The sequence below is a fragment of the Aquarana catesbeiana genome, linkage group LG03, assembly GCF_042186555.1.
Source record: "Aquarana catesbeiana isolate 2022-GZ linkage group LG03, ASM4218655v1, whole genome shotgun sequence".
In the NCBI taxonomy this organism is placed as follows: Eukaryota; Metazoa; Chordata; class Amphibia; order Anura; family Ranidae; genus Aquarana; species Aquarana catesbeiana.
Genome location: NC_133326.1, coordinates 87,382,363 through 87,400,908, shown reverse-complemented (window position 1 = coordinate 87,400,908; position 18,546 = coordinate 87,382,363). Strand labels below are relative to the sequence as shown.

The 18,546-nt window shown below is 45.0% G+C and overlaps 1 pseudogene; it reads right to left on the bottom strand.

The window, feature by feature from the left end:
- Positions 1-15,526: 15,526 nt before the first annotated feature.
- LOC141134446 (MIT domain-containing protein 1 pseudogene) lies at positions 15,527-16,451 on the bottom strand (annotated as a pseudogene).
- Between the last annotated feature and the right edge of the window lie 2,095 nt (positions 16,452-18,546).

Sequence of the window (18,546 nt, the reverse complement as noted above, 5' to 3'; positions counted from 1 at the left end):
AAGTGTATGTAGATGTCCATATATAGTAAAAAGGTATTTTCAAATAATCAAGATGACTAATATCGAGAGAATCGGAGGGAGTTATTAAATGGTAAAATATATAGCAGGTGGTACATGCTGTGGCCCCTGGTATTATATAAAAAAAAAAAAAAAAAAATAGCATTAATGTTAGAAAATAACTTAATTAAGTTAGATTGCACTTACCCTGATACATTTATAACTATGCTTGGAAAGGAGGGGAGGTAAAAACGGAACCACAACAGTCTCATTAGTTAGTATTGATAATTCCCAGCACTGTCAGCGGTTATTATTTGATGGGAGGGGATATGGTATCAGTCAGAGGCAGAAGTAGGTGTTGCATAAAGGTGCAAAAAGGATTTTTTCCTTTAGGAAGCTATTCAGTCTGACCCCAATCCTGCTGAGTCTGTTGAATAGTAAAACATATTGTAAGGATAAGCCAAGAGTAAACTGTTAAGAAGGATGGTAGGAATGCAAACTTACCTAGGATATATAGCATATAGTTGATAGGTAGAGAAGTTGGTGGTAAAAAGCCACACAGCCGTCTCGCTTAGAGCGGCTTGTGGTGTGGATAGTACAGAGAGAGACGCCAACCAGGCGTCTCTTGTACATCCGCCCCGCCTGTAGTCACCAATCGGCGTAGCCGACGTGACGTCATTCAGGCCGGCCGCTGGCGCGTACTGCGCATGCCTCGATCCCCGGCGTCATCCGAACAACTCACGGAGCGTCGGGGAAAGAGGAGGCAGTCGCGTCCTGGTATCCTAGCAACCGAGCGGACCCGGAGTATCTGCGCAGACTTCCCATCTCCAGCGCGAGCCAGACGACTAACGATGCAGAGAAGGGGGAGAGGGCGGACAGATCTCAGCATCCTGGCAGGCAGAAATACAGAGCGGTCCGCCACCAATAACTCGCCCCTCAGTGCAGTCAGATAAATGTCCGCCCCAATGGAGAATAGGGGAGATAGAGCGCAGCCATGTCCACGTCAACACGGCCGTCAAAGGACACCAAATGCGCCAACCATCTAGAGTATAGATGTGGCGCTGGGCGGCCGCACATTGCCCATAGTAACACCGCCATAACCATGCGGGGGAGGGACAAACCCATGATGAAGGCGCAGCCTCTGGAAAAATAAAATTAAAAATAAGAATAAGAAAAAATAGGGTCACATTGGTATAAAATATAGTAGTAATTAGGAATGACCGGCATGAAGGTATCATGACAACAATTGAGATGGAAAAGAGGGGGGGAGGGGGGGGGGGAAAGGAGGTGGGGGGTAAAAAGGGGGGTAAGGGAGAAATATAACATCTGCGACTAAACTGTACAGGTATTGATATTGTTGAAACATGTCAATTAGTTTACATTATCTGAGTTTACATAAGGGGACATGTGAAAAGTTCTAAATTAGCCAAAAAACTTGCTAAAAAGGGAATACAGTCTCACTTCTGTTGGTAAACAACAACAACATGATATATTCATACTTGTATAGTTTGACCAAAAAGGCCCAGAGTAGAATAGTAAAGTGGTAAAAAAGCCCAAAGTGAATAGGCTGAGTGTGTTCAAAGAAACGGTTTGTAGGACTGAGCTTCGTTGATCCCAGGGGGGAAAGTGGCACCTAGGCGTTCTATCCATAGGGTTTCTTGCTGGCACACTTTTTTGTCCCAATCTCCACCCCTGGGGTCTATTGGGATTACTGCTAATGCAATAAATGAAATGAGAGAGATATTGAATTTGTGGTAGAGGTCGAGGTGCCTACTGACTGCTGTCACCATTTTCCCTTCACCAGAGTAATATACATGGTCCCTGATTCTGCAGCGTAGGTGTCTAATAGTCTTCCCTACATAGAACGCGCCACATTGACATAGCATCAAGTATACCACTCCTTTTGTATCACAATCTGCATAGAATTTAGGCGTGAATTTTTCTCCATTAGGTAATGTGAAGGAGTTCCCTTCTTTGATCCATGGGCAAAAGGAACATTTGCCACATTGGGCCATTCCTGATTTGGGTTGTTTCAGTTTGGGGGTGGTAACAAAGTGGCTTGAAGTCAGTTGGTCACCTAAGGACCTCGTTCGTTTAAATGTGATTTGGGGAAAAGGACTGATGTATTTGTTTATGATGGGGTCCTCCTGGAGGATCGGCCAATGTTTATCAAGTATGTCCCTGAGTTTTTGGTGTTGTTGAGAAAATTTAGTAATAAATCTTACTGGGGCACTAGTAGAGACATGTTTCTGCTTAAAAAGTAAGGAATTTCTTGACTGACGGATGGCTTTGTTGTATGCGCTCCGTAGTAAGGTTTTATTATAGCCTCTTGCTAATAATCTATTGCGGAGTGCCCGTGCTTGAGATTTGAATTCCTCTAGATGTGTACAGTTGCGGCGTAACCTGAGATATTGTGCATAAGGTATACTTTTAATAAGCGATCTAGGGTGAGCGCTTTCCGCGTGCAGTAGGGTATTCCCTGCCGTTTCCTTTCTAAACAGGGTGGTCGCTAACTAGTTCTCTTGGTCTTTAAAGATAGTTAAGTCTAGAAAAGTTATTTGATTCAAGTGGGCAGAGGTGGTAAACTTGAGGTTCATCGAATTGTGGTTGATCATTTGGATGAAATCATCCAGAAGATTGGGGGTACCTGTCCACACTAGAAAAATATCGTCTGTATACCTTCGCCATATGAGGATCTGGTCAGTGTAAATGGTCAGGTCTTCATTAGAGAAAACATTGCGTTCCCACCCTCCTAGGTACAGGTTAGCGTAGGCCGGTGCACAACATGTGCCCATGGCCACGCCCTGTACCTGGAGGAAGTGGGAATCCTTAAAGCAGAAGTAATTGCGAGTTAATACAAATTTGAGCAATTCCAATATGAATTCACAGAATTCCCAACTGTAATGATCTTGTTCTCTTAGAAAAGAGAGTGCCATCCCGATGCCCTGCTTGTGTGGGATGCTGGAGTATAATGCCTCCACATCCAGTGTCACGAGGAGGGCATCGGGAGGGACAGGCAATCCCTCTATTTGTTTCAACAAATCAAGTGTATCACGGGTGTAAGACGGAAGGCTCAATACATGTGGCATTAGGACGAAATCTATGAGGCGGCTAGCATGTTCGGAAAGAGAGCCAATACCGGAGACGATTGGTCGGCCAGGAGGCATCGTGGAGTGCTTATGTATCTTCGGTAGGGCATAAAAAGTAGCCTCTTTAGGTTTTTTGACGTTAAGGTAATTATAAGTATCTTGGTCGATTAGGCCCTTTTGGAAGGCCGAACCAATGGTCTCCAGGTATTCCTGCTTAAATTCTGGGATCTGCGTCTCGGGTAAGAGGCAGTAGCAATGTTTGTCCGCTAAGATCTTGGTCACCATGGATTCGTAGTGTGTTTTAGTCATCAGGACAATGTTACCTCCTTTGTCCGCAGCTTTAATTTCTAGGTCTGGATGATTTTTTAGGGCTTGGATGGCTTGTCTTTGGGAATAAGAAAGGTTTCCTGGGGTTGCTGATATAGTGATTTCTTTTATATCTTTAATGGTTCCTATAAGGAAAGCCCAGATATGTGAATTTGTGGTTAATTCTGGAAAACGTTGTGATTTGGGTTTGAATTTTTTAATGTTAGATGTGTGTCAAGTGGATGCCGCTGTCTCTTGTGAGAGATTTGACGATTCATTTTCCTCCAATAGGAGTATGAGATCTCGGAGGACTCGAAAATCCTCCATGGTGAAGTGTTTTACTTGTTCTGATATCGCTTTGTCTTGTTTGGATTGTACTACTTGTTTATCAAAAAGGAATTTGTATGTTAAATTGCGCGAGAAAAGATAGACATCTTTTATTGTCTCATATTTGTCAATATTGGTCGAAGGACAGAAGCTTAGTCCAAATTTAAGGACATCAAGTGTCTCCTTGTCAAAGTGATAGGGTGTTAAATTAATAACTTCCAAACCTGTGGTTATGTCGGTGTTGTCAGGTTCGTGAGCAATTGAAAATTTGTCTGTGTCTGGGGTGTTTGGATATGTGCATCCAATGTGCGTTGTCTAGTATTAGGTGCTCGTTGTGTCAAGGGTGGGAGAGTAGTAGGGGGGTTTTGACCCTGGTGGTTCCTCGGATCATTAGGGTTCAAGTTTGTATGACCCACCTCGGTAGGGCCTGTAGTGTTCGGTTGTGTCATATTTGGTGTTTGTGATTGATTACTCAACATCTGTATTGCTTGTAGGGCTGTCGCCCCTAAGTATTTAGGTTGTGAGGACGGATACCCCCTTGGTGTTTTAGGAACAGCCTCCTCTTTACTACTCTACTATACTGTTTAAATACAATTCTGCATGTAGACATAAACCTATTTTATTTTTCTTTACAAATTGTATTATTCATTACAGTATCCAATTCTGTGCTCCTGAAGAAGCGCATGTGGCGCATAACATGTCGAGCTTAAACAGAATCTGATTGCCACCATCACATAGCGTTTGGTTCAACGAAATGTACTGTAATTATATAGATCAATAAGTTGCATGTCTCTTGTTGGTTCCAAAGTTTTGTTTATCTTCTTTACCAAAACCAACCAATTGTGTATGGAGTGCATAATTTGTAAACTGTGTTTGTTCTACTCTATTCCCTATCCTCCCTCTCTTTTTTTAAAAAATACTTTGAAATAAAATAGAATTTTAACTACATATCATTTTCATTATTGTGCCTATAAAGTCTTGAGCCCACCAATATTCTCTTGTTCTTCTAAAGCTACAAGTTAGTGTAACAGTGTTCAGCTAAAGCTACAAGTTAGTGTAGTGCGTCCTCCTCACAGTGTTCAGCTAAAACTACAAGTTAGTGTAGTGCGAGCTCTGCACATTGTTCAGCTAAAGCTACCTGTAGAAGGTTGGTGGTGTTTTCCTGATCCTATCACCACCGCAGGCAGCTAAATAAGCTACACGTTAGTTTTTTGCGAGCTCTGCACAGTGTTCACCTAAAGCTACCTGTAGAAGGTTGGTGGTGTTTTCCTGATCCTATCACTACCGCAGGCAGCTAAATAAGCTACAACTTAGTTTTTTGCGAACTCTGCACAGTGTTCACCTAAAGCTACCTGTAGAAGGTTGGTGGTGTTTTCCTGATCCTATCACTGCTGCAGGCAGCTAAATAAGCTACAAGTTAGTGTAGTGCGTCCTCCTCACAGTGTTCAGCTAAAACTACAAGTTAGTGTAGTGCAAAGTGTTCAGCTAAAGCTACAAGTTAGTGTAGTGCGTCCTCCTCACAGTGTTCAGCTAAACCTACAAGTTAGTGTAGTGCGACCTCTGCACAGTGTTCAGCTAAAGCTACAAGTTAGTGTAGTGCATCCTCTGAACAGTGTTCAGCTAAAACTACAAGTTAGTGTAGTGCGACCTCTGCACAGTGTTCAGCTAAAGCTACAAGTTAGTTTAGTGCGTCCTCTGAACAGTGTTCAGCTAAAACTACAAGTTAGTGTAGTGCGACCTCTGCACAGTGTTTAGCTAAAGCTACAAGTTAGTGTAGTGCGTCCTCCTCACAGTGTTCAGCTAAAACTACAAGTTAGTGTAGTGCGACCTCTGCACAGTGTTCAGCTAAAGCTACAAGTTAGTGTAGTGCGTCCTCTGACCAGTGTTCAGCTAAAGCTACAAGTTAAGGTAGTGCGTCCTCCTCACAATGTTCAGCTAAAACTACAAGTTAGTGTAGTGCGACCTCTGCACAGTGTTCAGCTAAAGCTACCTGTAGAAGATTGGTGGTGTTTAGAAAAAATGAAAAAACCCCTAACAGGGCTTTAATGCAGCCAATGATGTAATAGGATACAATTCAAAATGAGTAGATAATCAAAAAGAATTTTTATTGGTACAAAAAGTATATAAATAGTAAATTCTGACATTAAAAAGTCAGGACATGAACTGGAGTACAAAATTAATAAAAAAAAAAACAATACCCATGACAGGGAACAGTGTACAGTAAAATAAACCTCAGGCAACAAGATCTAAATAGTAGAATTCTGACGCGTTTCGACCCCAATGGGTCTTCTTCAGAGGATAGATGTATGACAGCTGTAGAGATGTAAACATGCATCAAAAAGTCTTTCAAAACAGCACAAAACAAGACAAAAGAATCTATTTATCTATATGAACAAATCCATATGTTACGTGATTACCAGTCACGTTGCTCTTGATAGTTATAGATGACCGTAATGTAAAAAGGTAGCCCTCTCGTATATCCTTAATTTTCCAGGCAGTGGGCCGGTCCCCTGGAGAGCTGGTGTCTAGCTAGCGTGCCTTACGAGGGATCACACAACCTAACCCCCGAGAATTGGAAGAGGGGAGGGGCATGCACTGCACCTACAATGGAGTAACAGCATTGCTAAATTAGAGGTTAGAACAAGAAGGTTATTTTTCCCCCTAGGGCAATAGCGGGGAACAACAAATTGCAATGGCTTTGAAATGTTTGAAATGTTGATCAGTATAAGTTGAGAGTGGGTCCATAGACATCACATGCAAAGAACAAGGTAGATTGGGGCTAGATGGGAGGAATAATACAAAAAAAAAACGGGGGGGGGGGGAAGGGTAGAGAAAAAAGGAAAGAGGGGGAGAGGAAGAAGGGGGGAGGAAAGCAGGGGAAAAAGGGGAATCGTGATGAAAGAAAGGAGAAGGGAAGAGTGAGGAGTCATGTGTGACAGGGGAGAGGTTGTGAAAGAAGGAGGACACTCAAACGGAGGAGCAGGTGGAGCATGACCAAAGACTGGGACGACAAACAAATTGCATGCATGTATATGGACCGACTAGCAACAAAAATATATGAAAGGTAATGACAATCTTGGTGTGTATGTGATGGTGAGGTGCCAAAGGTCATAAATGAGGGAAAAAAACAGCCATGGGTTGGAGGGGTTGGAGGGACTGGAGGGACTGGAGGGACGGGAGGGAGGGCAGGGGGGGTGTTGTAAGGAACAAGAATGGTGTCAAACTAAAATTAAAAAGTGAAAGAGGGGGGCGAAACAAGCAAACAAGCCAAACGTGATATGTGAGATGAAGGTGATGCATAATGAAGGCAGTACAAATTATCTTTGATGGAAACACAATCAATGGAATCAAAATGTACAAGGCTCTAGAGGGTTATAAGTCTGTGAAAATCAGGAATAGGTTGATAAGGTGAGGGAGGTGAGATAAATATGATGTGAACCACACATCAAAAAGAGACAATTGGAAAATGCATAAAGTTCTTACCAGTCGGTCTATGAGATTGCCGCACAGGAGCGTCCGGTGGGACCAAAAGGTGCCGGTGGGCTTCCCCCACCGCCAGGGTAATTTATAAGGATACTAATAGCCCAAAGTTCTATCAGGTGCAGGCATTTGTCCCCTCCCATACCTATTCTTCCAATTAGAGGGAGAGAGCGGCTCATGGCGGCACTCACTGGGTGATCCCCCCGGCGTTCCGGAGGATTGATCCTCCCGGATCCACTGTCACTTCCGCCGCAAATGCGCAGGCGCCATGACGTCACGCGCACGTGCATTGCGTCGCGCGCGCGTGAGCACGGCGTCCGGAAGAGATCCGGAATGCCGCTGGCAGGGAAGAGACCGCCACCTGGTGGGTGCATCAGGGAGACGCAGGACCCTTGCGTCTCCCCTCTTACCCTGCCAGGAAGGCACGCGTGACATGATCCAGCCTCCCAGATAAAGGACACGGCCAACCCAAGGAAGTGGCATCTCTACCTGGAAAAAAAGGTTAAAATAGGAAAAAACATTAAAAAAAAAAATAAATAAAAAAAATATATAAAAAAAGAGTAGGGAGGTCCATACATATAACTGTCAGGTGGTGACTAGGTAATAAAGCTTCTAAATGTAAAATAATAAAGGATCATCTGTTGACTATGGCGTATATACAATTTACACAATTTAACCACTGCCATGGTGGTGTTTTCCTGATCCTATCACTTCCGCAGGCAGCTAAATAAACTACAAGTTATTTTTTTGCGAGCTCTGCACAGTGTTCACCTAAAGCTACCTGTAGAAGGTTGGTGGTGTTTTCCTGATCCTATCACTACTGCAGGCAGCTAAATAAGCTACAAGTTAGTTTTTTGCAAGCTCTGCACAGTGTTCACCTAAAGCTACCTGTAGAAGGTTGGTGGTGTTTTCCTGATCCTATCACTACCGCAGGCAGCTAAATAAGCTACAAGTTAGTTTTTTGGGAGCTCTGCACAGTGTTCAGCTAAAGCTACCTGTAGAAGGTTGGTGGTGTTCTCATACTACAGGCAGGCAGTTGATTTTGCTAGCTGCAGTATCAGTATATATATATATATATATATATATATATATATATATATATATATATCCCAGCTTAGTGCAGCTACAGGCCATTAGTATGTCTGGAAGGCCAGCAAGGAGAGGCAAACAGTCACAAGCCAATAAAAGAGGGCAAGCAGACTCTGTGTCTAAAGGCAACAGTGCTGGTCGTAGAGATGGTGCATCCTCATCAGCACGTGGCCGTGGGACACGCTTGGCCTTTTTTTCGGCAGCTGGCCGTGTTGAGCCACAACATGCGGAAGACTTGGTCGAGTGGATGACCAAGCCGTCCTCATCCTCCTCAGCCTCTCTCACCCATGCTCAGGGTACTTTGTCTGGCAAAGCAGCTGCCAACACGGCTTCTTCCCTCGGCTCAATGGCATCAGTGACTCCTTCCCTAGCCCCACCATGTCCTCCTGAGGAGTCCCTTGAACTGTTTGACTACAGTGTTGGGTACATGCTCCAGGAGGATTTCCAGCATTTAGAAGGCTCTGATGATGATACTGAGCTAGATGAAGGCAGTAACGTGAGCACGGACAGAGGGGGTGCCCAAGAAGGACAGCAATCTGGCAGTCATGCTCCCCCTGCTGCAGCATACTGCCAGGTTTGCTCCAGTGATGAGGAGGGAGGGGATGATGAGGTCACTGACTCAACGTGGGTGCCTGATAGGAGAGAGGAGGAGGAGGCACATCACCAACGAGGCAGGATGCCCTCCAGGGGCCAGCCTAAGGGCAGCACACTGACTGCATCACACCCCAAAGCTCCACATGTGCAGGGCACTGCTGTCTCTGCGCGTTATTCCAAAAGTTCTTTAGTGTGGGCCTTTTTTGAGATGAGTGCATCAGATCGCACCGCTGCTATTTGCAACATATGTCTCAAGCGTATCTTGCGTGGCCAAAACATCTCCCGCTTGGGCACCACATGCTTGACCAGACATATGTTGACCTGCCATGCAGTTCGTTGGCAAGCGTATCTAAAAGACCCACACCAAAGAACAAAGAGGACCTCTCCTTGCTCCTCATCAGCTGAAATCTCCAACCCCACTATACCTTCAGTCCACTCTGAGACCTGCACTGAGAGGAATGAAGGTGTAGAATTAGGTGTGTCACAGCCAAGTACTTGTGCGCAATCTGCTTTCAGGACACCGACGTCAGATTGTACCAGGCAAATATCCCTGCCCCAGCTGCTGCACTGCCGAAAGAAGTTCGCTCCCAGCCATCCACATGCCCAGCGGTTGAATGCTAGCTTGGCAAAATTGCTAGCACTTCAACTGCTGCCTTGTCAGTTGGTAGATTCTGCCCCCTTCCGTGAGTTTGTGGAATGTGCGTTTCCTCAGTGGCAGGTACCCAAACGCCACTTTTTCTCACGGAAGGCGATTCCGGCTCTCTACCAGCATGTGGAAGGCAATGTCAATGCCTCGTTGGACAGGGCAGTCTGCGGTAAGGTGCATATTACCGCTGACTCATGGTCCAGCAGGCATGGACAGGGACGTTACCTAAGTTTCACTGCGCATTGGGTCACTCTGCTGGCAGCTGGGAAGGATTCAGGACAAGGTGCAGTACTGTTGGAGGTTGTTCCGCCACCACGCCTCCAAAATGCCACTACTAATGATTGTGACACACCTCTCTCCTCCACCCCCTCCTCTTCTTCTTCCTCCATGGCCTCTTCCTGTGCTTGGTCCTCGGAACCAGCGGTGCTCCGTAGCCGTTCAAGGGGCTACGCAAGTATGCAGGCCAAAAGATGCCATGCGGTGCTTGAGCTGGTGTGCTTGGGGTACAGGAGCCACACTGGGGCAGAGGTTCTGTCAGCTCTGCAGGGGCAGGTTCAGAGGTGGTTGACGCCACGCTAACTTAAGCCAGGAATGGTGGTTTGCGACAATGGCACCAACCTCCTCTCTGCCCTCCGACAGGGACAAATGACCCATGTGCCCTGCTTGGCCCACCAGGTGGAACTCAACGTTGGCCATGCTGCAGCGGCTGCACACGCAGCAGAGGGCCATCAATGAGTACCTGTGCGACTATGGCACCAGGACAGGGTCAGGGGAGCTTGGTTATTTTTCCCCACGCCAGTTGGCCATGATCAGGGATGCATGCACTGTCCTGTCACCATTTGAGGAGGCTACGAGGATGGTGAGCAGTGACAGTGCATGCATCAGTAGCACTGTCCCCCTTGTCCACCTGTTAGAGCACACGCTGCGTGGAATAATGGACAGGGCACTTGAGGCAGAACAGAGGCAGGAAGAGGACTTCCTTAGCTCTCAAGGCCCCCTTTATCCAGACAGTGTTCCTGCGTGCCCGCCGATCACACAGGAAGAGGATGAGGAGGAGGAGGATTGTGTCAGTATGGAGGTGGAGCCTGGCACTCAGCATCAGCAGCAGTCTTTAAGGGATCAGTCCCAAGAAACACATGGACTTGTACGTGGCTGGGAGAAGGTGGCTGCGGACCATGTCGTCCTTAGTGAGACAGAGGACTCCGGACCGAATGCCTCAGCAAACCTACGCTGCATGGCCTCCCTGATCCTGCAAAGCCTGCGTAAGGATCCTCGTCTTCGTGGTATCAAGGAGAAGGACCAATACTGGCTGGCAACCCTCCTTGATCCACGTTACAAGGGTAAGGTTGCGGACCTTATCTTGCCGTCGCAGAGGGAGCAGAGGATGAAACATATTCGGGAGGCCTTGCAGAAAGGTCTGTGCAACGCTTTCCCAGAGACTGGGAGGTTACAAACTCCTGTTTCTGGACAACGTGTTGCTGAGGCTTCGGTCAGTCAAAGAAGGAGCGGTGGAGAAGGTGGCCGTCTGACCGATGCATTCAGACAATTTTTTAGTCCGCAGCCCCAAGGTATGATCGGTTCCAGCAACCATCGCCAGCATCTGTTTTACATGGTGCAGGAATACCTAGGGGCAAGATCTGACTTGGACACCTTTCCCACCGAAAATCCTCTGGGTTACTGGGTCTTGAGGATGGATCACTGGCCAGAGCTTGCACAGTATGCAATTGAGCTACTGGCCTGTCCTGCATCCAGCGTTCTTTTGGAATGCACATTCAGTGCTGCTGGAGGCTTTGTAACCGATCACAGGGTGCGTCTGTCCACTGACTCGGTCGATCGACTGACCTTCATAAAAATGAATCAGTCTTGGATCACCACCAGCTACCAAGCACCTGATGCTGATGTAACCGAATAATTTTTTTTGAAATCTCAGAATCCTTCGAAGACTGCCTATGCTGATGCTGAGTGACTATCCTGAGTAAATATCCTCTTCCTCCTCAATGATCATGCTGATAGCTTGTAAGAACATTTTTGGTTCTGGGCGCCGCCACCAGGCCCAATTTTTCAGCCCCTGTTTAGCAGGGGCGTGTAAGTACAATTTTTGATGCAATACTTTGCAGCAGGGCTCATTCCTGTGTTCCAACTAGAGTATCTGTGAGGGGTTGCAGTGTTGTGGCACCAGCACCAGTGCCTAAGGCCCAATTTTTCAGCCCCTGTTCAACAGGGGCATGTAATTACAATTCTTGATCTAATATTTCACAGCAGGGCCCGTTTCTGCGCCCACCAAGAGCGAGTGAGGACTTACAGTGTTGTGGCACCAACACCACCACCACCAAAGGCCCAATTTTTCTGCCCCTGTTTAACAGGGCTTGTAATTACAATTTTTGATGCAATACTTTGCAGCAGGGCTCGTTCCTGCGTTCCAACTAGAGTATCTGTGAGGGGTTGCAGTGTTGTGGCACCAGCACCAGTGCCTAAGGCCCAATTTTTCAGCCCCTGTTCAACAGGGGCATGTAATTACAATTCTTGATCTAATATTTCACAGCAGGGCCCGTTTCTGCACCCATCAAAAGCGAGTGAGGACTTACAGTGTTGTTGCAGCAGCACCACCACCACCAAAGGCCCAATTTTTCAGCCCCTGTTTAACAGGGGCGTGTAATTACAATTCTTGATCTAATATTTCACAGCAGGGCCCTGAGAGGGCTTACAGTGTTGTGGCCACAACAACACCTAAGGCCCAAATTTCTGCTGGGTATATAGGGCAGGCCCCTACTTTCAAACATCCAACTTACAAACTACTCCTACTTGCAAACGGAAGGAGACAACAGGAAGTGAGATGAAATCTACCCCTAGGAAGGGAAATTCTCTCCTGTAAGAGTTAATATGGGAAAAACATTTCTCCTTTCCATTGATGCTTTATCACCAATCCTTGTTTCACAAAAAACCCCAAATTTTCAAAAAACATTTGTCATTGGGACAAAAAGTGAGGTGAAATCTTCTGAAGAGGAGCACAGACAGCAAAACAAATGTCACAGGGGTGATAACCCTTCCAAAAAGCTTAAAATAGATTTTTTGGCTGGAGCTAAACACGTTAAAAATGTACCAGTTCAAAATTACAAACAGATTCTACTTATTATTATTATTTATTATTATTATACAGGATTTATATAGCGCCGACAGTTTACGCAGCGCTTTACAACAACATTAGGGCAGACAGTACAAGTACAATACAATTCAATACAGGAGGAATCAGAGGGCCCTGCTCGTTAGAGCTTACAATCTAGGAGGGAGGGTCAAGTTATACAAAAGGGTAATAGCTGTGGGGGATGAGCTAATGGAGAAAATAATGCAGTTGTTAGATGGAGGCAGGATAGGCTTCTCTGAAGAGGAAAGTCTTCAGGGATCGCCTAAAAGTGGATAAATTTGGAGACAGTCTGACAGATTGGGGTAGGGAATTCCAGAGGATGGGCGAGGCTCGGGAGAAGTCCTGGAGGCGGATATGGGAGGAGGTGATGAGGGAGCTAGAGAGCAGGAGATCTTGGGAGGAACGGAGATGGCGTTTAGGTTGGTATTTTGAGACTAGGTTAGTGATGTAGCTGGGGGCAGAGTTGTGGATGGCTTTGTAACTTATTGTTAGTATTTTGAATTTAATTCGTTGGGCGAGTGGCAGCCAATGGAGAGATTGGCAGAGAGGGGTAGCAGACACTGATCGGTTTGTAAGGTGGATGAGTCTGGCAGCAGCATTCATGATACTTAACAAACCTACAGTCCCTGTCTTGTTTGCACCGCCTGTATACTGCTGTTCAGAGTACAGAGCCTATATACTGCTGTTTCCTTTTTAATTTGGGAGCGGGGTTCCCCTAAATATCCATACAAGACCCAAAGGGCCTGGTAATGGACTGGGGGGTACCCATGCCGTTTGTCTCACTGATTTTCATCCATATTGCCAGGACCCGACATTACATTAAAGTCGCAAGCAGTTTTAAATAACTTTTTTTCCTTTAAAAATGACATTTTGTGCATGGACTGTTCTAAACATGGGAAACATGCGCCATTTTACAGGCATACTATAGACACCCCCCAGGTACGAGATTTAAAGGAATATTTCATTTTTTTTTTTTTTACTTTAAGCATCATTAAAATCACTGCTCCCGAAAAAAACGTCCGTTTTTAAAAGTATTTTTTGCATTGATACATGTCCCCTGGGGCAGGACCCGGGTCCCCAAACCGTTTTTAGGACAATACCATGCAAATTAGCCTTTAAAATGAGCACTTTTGATTTCGAACGTTCGAGTCCCATAGACGTCAATAATGTTCTAACGTTCGTGCGAATTTTCGGTCCGTTCGCAGGTTCTGGTGCGAACCGAACCGGGGGGGTGTTCGGCTCATCCCTAGTCAGGGAATTGTTTAATGCCAAGCAAACCCGACAAGTTTCAAAAGCTTGCATCTTTAATAACTTAGCTTGACCAATAAAGGGTATAATTTAAACTCTCAATCTCGTAATAACAATGAACATTACAGATATGCACAATGTTAATTTTTACAAACATTGAAATGTACCAATAATAAATAAGCTTAACACCGGATAAGCAGAGCTGATTTCCTAGAACGCCCCCTCCCCCCACCATTACCTTTTTGCACTCCCTGTAACTAATCGCTGGGTTTAAAAATACCCCATTTACTTGCCTATATCTGTGGTCACGTAACACACTGATTACCAAAACTGGACAGTGCAAAATTTGGTGCAGCTCTGCATAGAAACCTCAGCTTCCTGTTTTTTTTTTTGTCAAAGCTTAATTGAACAAGCTGACTGGCTACTATGCACAGATGCACCAGATTTTGCACTCTCCAGATTTAGTAAATCAACCCCACTGTGTCCTGAGTCCTATTTCTCACTACAGAGTTGCAAGGTCTTTCTTCAGGTACCTATATCACTGACTGGATGACATGGACACTTCTGAATCTGTCCAGTGGTGTCTCTCCGGCTTCAGCAAATTGCATATTGTGATAATCTAACCATTAGGGGGTCCAGTCAGCACAGGTACCAAATGAGTCTCCACTACTGGAAGAGGAGCTGCCGAAGGACACATGATCAATTAGGTAAGCTAAAAAGGTATTTGAGGGCTTTTTTTTATCTGAATGGGTGGAGGGGGGACACAATATTGGCTTGGAGATGAGTTTACACTAATTTACATAATAAAGATAAAAAGAAAGGGTAATTATAAATGCTAACAAAAGAAAAGTAAAAAACTGTATCCAGCACCTTAAATAACACAGTTAACAATCTAAACAGACCTTTGTCAAAATCTGGATGGACCTTAAAGTGTTACTAAACGCAGGACCCTGCATTCACTATACCTGTTCTCCCACAGTACACAGAATATTTTTGTAAATATAAACTGCTAAATACCTTTTCTCATCAGCAGTATATACAGTGGGCACGGAAAGTATTCAGACCCCCTTAAATTTTTCACTCTTTGTTATATTGCAGCCATTTTCTAAAATCATTTAAGTTACATAGTTAGTAAGGTTGAATAAAGACACCAGTCCATCCAGTTCAACCTGAGTGTGTGTGGGTGTGTGTCTATAATTATTCCTATTTATTTAAGGTACCCATATAGTACCGTCAATTTACGAAGCGCTCCACACATACATTGCACGCTCACACCCTAGCCTACACTCAAAGGGGCCCACAATCCAAGGTCCCCAACTCACATTCATATACTAGGGCCAATTTTGGACAGAAGCCAATTAACCTGCCAGCATGTCTTTGAAGTGTGGGAGGAAACTGGAGTACCCGGAGGAAACCCACGCAGGCACAGGGAGAACATGCAAACTCCAGGCAGGTAGTGTCTGTGGTTGGGATTCGAACCAGCGACCCTTTTTACTGCTAGGCGAAAGTGCTACCCACTACACCACTGTGCTGCCCAAATGAATGAATGTTCAGTATACTAAAACAGCAACAGAAGCAGCAAAATGACAAATGTTGGTTCTTCCAACATGGATAGTTTTTGTGCCCCAAAGCACACTTACACCCTCGATGGTCCCTGGATTCGGTTTCAGTACTGAAAAACAAGATATGCCAAACTTTCCCACCGCTCCAAAGCTACTTAAAACACCTCTTTAAAAGTCGTATAGACTTTAGTCACGTTTTTCTTGTGTGATTGTTGTGGAAGATATCGACTGATGTTTCGTAGCAGGGCCGCAAGTCGTAGTCACAGGAGCCAATAGAAAAACGACTCTGAGGTTTCTTAAAATAGTTAAGACCTCGACCAATTTTAATCAACCAGCCGTTGTTAAATCTGATCTCCCGGTCGTGGATGGATGGGGAAAAGCTGAACTCTAATATAACACCATAATCCAAAAGGGAGATTTTTATCTCTTGCAGAATGCACATCTGTTGATCTTTCCCATTTTCCTGTTCATCTCTTGAAGTCAGTAAGTTGATTTTCTTGATCCTGGAAGGACCCTTAATAAGCGTTTCACAAAATCGTAGAAAGTTATACAGTTGATGAGTGTGCCGGATATATGGGTCCTCCACCCACACTTCTGTTAGAGTTTCATCCACATATGGCTTGAAAAGGTTTTCATAACTGTAACCCGTTGCATTCTCTACAATCTTGATTTGCTTGCAATATTTTCCCTCTTCTTTCTCTTTTACCACATGATGTTACATTTGTTCAGCTCTGTCCATGTAGCTTCGTAATTTCTGTCTATAGTGTGTTTTCTTTGCGTCATCTTTTGTACCCTTCAGCACTTGTAGCAGCAGATCGATGCCTTCCTGGTAGCAGACCAAGCTCTCCTGGAACCTGCCGTTGTTCTCCAGCTCCACCGCTCTCCTGAGCACCACCCCTACCGAATTCTCCATACCGGACAGCACAGACATAACAACACTTGTGATTCAGAATCTCCCCCACACACCACAGCAACAATGAATCACTGAGCGAGCCTCAACTTCCGCGTTCCACTTTTTTTTTTCTCATTAATGCACCCCATATTGACTGAAAAACACAGAATTGTTGACATTTTTGCAGATTTATTAAAAAAGAAAAACTGAAATATCACATGGTCCTAAGTATTCAGACCCTTTGCTGTGACACTCATATATTGGAGGTGCTGTCCATTTCTTCTGATCATCCTTGAGATGGTTCTACACCTTCATTTGAGTCCAGCTGTGTTTGATTATACTGATTGGACTTGATTAGGAAAGCCACACACCTGTCTATATAAGATCTTACAGCTCACAGTGCATGTCAGAACAAATGAGAATAATGAGGTCAAAGGAACTGCCTGAAGAGCTCAGAGACAGAATTGTGGCAAGGCACAGATCTAGCCAAGGTTACAAAAAAATTTCTGCTGCACTTAAGGTTCCTAAGAGCACAGAGGCCTCCATAATCCTTAAATGGAAGATGTTTGGGACAACCAGAACCCTTCCTAGAGATGGCCGTCCGGCCAAACTGAGCTATCGGGGGAGAAGAGCCTTGGCGAGAGAGGTAAAGAAGAACCCAAAGATCACTGTGGCTGAGCTCCAGAGATGCAGTCGGGAGATGGGAGAAAGTTGTAGAAAGTCAACCATCACTGCAGCCCTCCACCAATCGGGGCTTTTTTTTTTTTTAACAAGAGAAAACCAGTCGGGGCTTTATGGCAGAGTGGCCCGACGGAAGCCTCTCCTCGGTGCAAGACACATGAAAGCCTGCGTAGAGTTTAATAAAAAAACACCTGAAGGACTCCAAGATGGTGAGAAATAAGATTCTCTGGTCTGATGAGACCAAGATAGAACTTTTTGGCCTTAATTCTAAGCGGTGTGGAGAAAACCAGGCACTGTTCATCACCTGTCCAATACAGTCCCAACAGTGAAGCATGGTGGTGGCAGCATCATGCTATGAGGGTGTTTTTCAGCTGCAGGGACAGGACGACTGGTTGCAATCGAGGGAAAGATGAATGCGGCCAAGTACAGGGATATCCTGGACAAAACCTTCTCCAGAGTGCTCAGGACCTCAGACTGGGCTGAAGGTTTACCTTAAGCACACACCTAAAATAAGGAAGGAGTGGCTTCACAGCAACTCCGTGACTGTTCTTGAATGGCCCAGCCAGAGCCCTGACTTAAGCCCAATTGAGCATCTCTGGAGAGACCTAAAAATGGCTGTCCACCAACGTTTACCATCCAACCTGACAGAACTGGAGAGGATCTGCAAGGAGGAATGGCAGAGGATCCCCAAATCCAGGTGTGAAAAACTTGTTGCATCTTTCCCAAAAAGACTCATGGCTGTATTAGATCAAAAGGGTGCTTCTACTAAATACTGAGCAAAGGGCCTAAATACTGAGGACCATGTGATATTTCAGTTTTTCTTTTTTAATAAATCTGCAAAAATGTCAACAATTCTGTGTTTTTCTGTCAATATGTGGTGCTGTGTGTACATTAATGAGGAAAAAATTAACTTAAATGATTTTAGCAAATGGCTGCAATATGACAAAGAGTGAAAAATTTAAGGGGGTCTGAATACTTTCCGTCCCCACTGTAGCAGTCTTATGACTTCTGTCTGGTTAAAGCTTTTAGGAGGAGTTTTAATTCTGCTTTGACTGTTCTATGAGGCTGCATGACCCCTGACCCTCTGTCTGGACAGTGCTGATTGGCCCTGTGCTGATCACATGCACCCTCCCAAGAAAAAAAAAATTCTCTCTAGCAATACACACCAAACTGAGCATGTGCAGAGTGCCTCCAAGACTCTATTCTATCAGCAGATGGATTGGAGACTGTGGAAGAAGGGGAGGATCAGAGAAGACAGGATCAAACAGCTTACACAATGCGCAGGATTAACCCCTTAGGTTTCACGGCGAGTATAACAAGCATGCTTTACTGCATATACAGATTGATGGGTTTAGAAACACTTTAATGGTGATGACATACTGAATACTAGTGCTCCCACTTCAAAGCCTGATACAGGGCACAATGCTTCACAACACTGCAGCCACCTAGCACTTACCTGCTTCTTCCTAGGATCAAGAAAGGAAGAAAGAGGG